The following is a 1,435-nucleotide window of genomic DNA, read 5'->3' as shown; positions in this document are numbered from 1 at the left end:
GCTGTGGCTGCCCCATCCCTGGGGGTGTTGAAGGGCAGGTTGGATGGGGCTTGGAGCAGCCTGGGCTGCTGGGAGGTGTCCCTGCCCATGGTGGGGGATTGGAACTGGATGATCTTTAAGGTTCCTTCCAACCCAAACCAGTCCGTGGTTCAATGGTTCCACGTCCTGCCCCATGCAGTGTGGGGCACAGGTGTGTGTGAGCTGTGTACACACGTGTGCAATGTTACCCAGGGTCAGCAACGTGCCCTCCTGGCCAAGAGAGCCAATGGTGTCTTGGGGAGCATCAAGAACAGTGTGGCCAGCAGGTCAGGGAGGTTCTCCTCCCCCTCTGCTCTGCCCTGGAGAGACACATCTGGAGCATTGTGTCCAGTTCTGGCTGCCCAGTTCAGAGGGACAGGGATTTACTGGGAAGAGTCCAACAGAGGCTACAAGGATGATGAAGGGACTGGAACATCTGTCATATGAGGACAGGCTGAGAGACCTGGGGCTGTTCAGTCTGGAGAAGAAAAGACTGAGAGAGGACCTGATTCATGTCTATCAATACATGAGGGCACCAAGAAGGCAGGGACAAGCTCTTGTCACTTGTGTCCTGGGACAGGATGAGGGGCAATGGATTCAAACTGAAGCTCAGGAAGTTCCACCTCAACATGAGGAAGAAGTGGGCAGTGCCTGCCCCCCAGGGTGCCAGCTCCAGCAGAGGGATGGGAGCATCCCTGGCACCCAGGGATGGAGAAAAAATCCCTCCGTGGAGGGCAGGGCACTGCCTGCACGCCCAGCCAGGTGGCAGGTGGCAGAGAGAGGGGCTTGGCAGTGCCAAGAGGGCAGGGGCAAGGTCTGTGCCCCCCCGGGATTCATGTCTATCAATACATGAGGGCACCAAGAAGGCAGGGACAAGCTCTTGTCACTTGTGTCCTGGGACAGGATGAGGGGCAATGGATTCAAACTGAAGCTCAGGAAGTTCCACCTCAACATGAGGAAGAACTTCTTGACCATGAGGGTGAGGGAGCCCTGGGACAGGCTGCCCAGAGGGGTAGGGGACTCTGGGGACTTCCCAGCCCTGCCTGGATGCGTTTCCTGAGCGCCCTGCCCTGGTTTTGGTCCTGCCCTGGCAGGGGGGTTGCACTCGATGATGCTCAGAGGTTCCGTGGCCCTGCGGGGGCTGTGCCGGGTGTGGGGGTGCAGGGGCTGAGGATCCTCCTTTCTGCCCCCCCTGGGACACCCCCAGGGCCGGGGCAGCCCCAGCCCCCCCGGGCAACCTGTCCCAGGCTCCTTCTCCATCTGGTGCCTCCTTCCCCAGCCCAGGCCGTGGGACCCCCCCCTGCAGCCCCCTGTGGGGGGGAGAGGGGGGTCCCAGCAGGACCAGGCACCGGGGAGGGGGTTTCATCTTGGCACGAGCCGCGTGCACCCAAAGGACGCGGTTTCAGCCCCTTTCTGG

The sequence above is a fragment of the Chaetura pelagica genome, unplaced genomic scaffold (genome assembly GCF_000747805.2).
Source record: "Chaetura pelagica isolate M959 unplaced genomic scaffold, ChaPel_1.0 scaffold1137, whole genome shotgun sequence".
Taxonomy (NCBI): domain Eukaryota; kingdom Metazoa; phylum Chordata; class Aves; order Apodiformes; family Apodidae; genus Chaetura; species Chaetura pelagica.
This window is presented reverse-complemented; position numbering follows the sequence as displayed.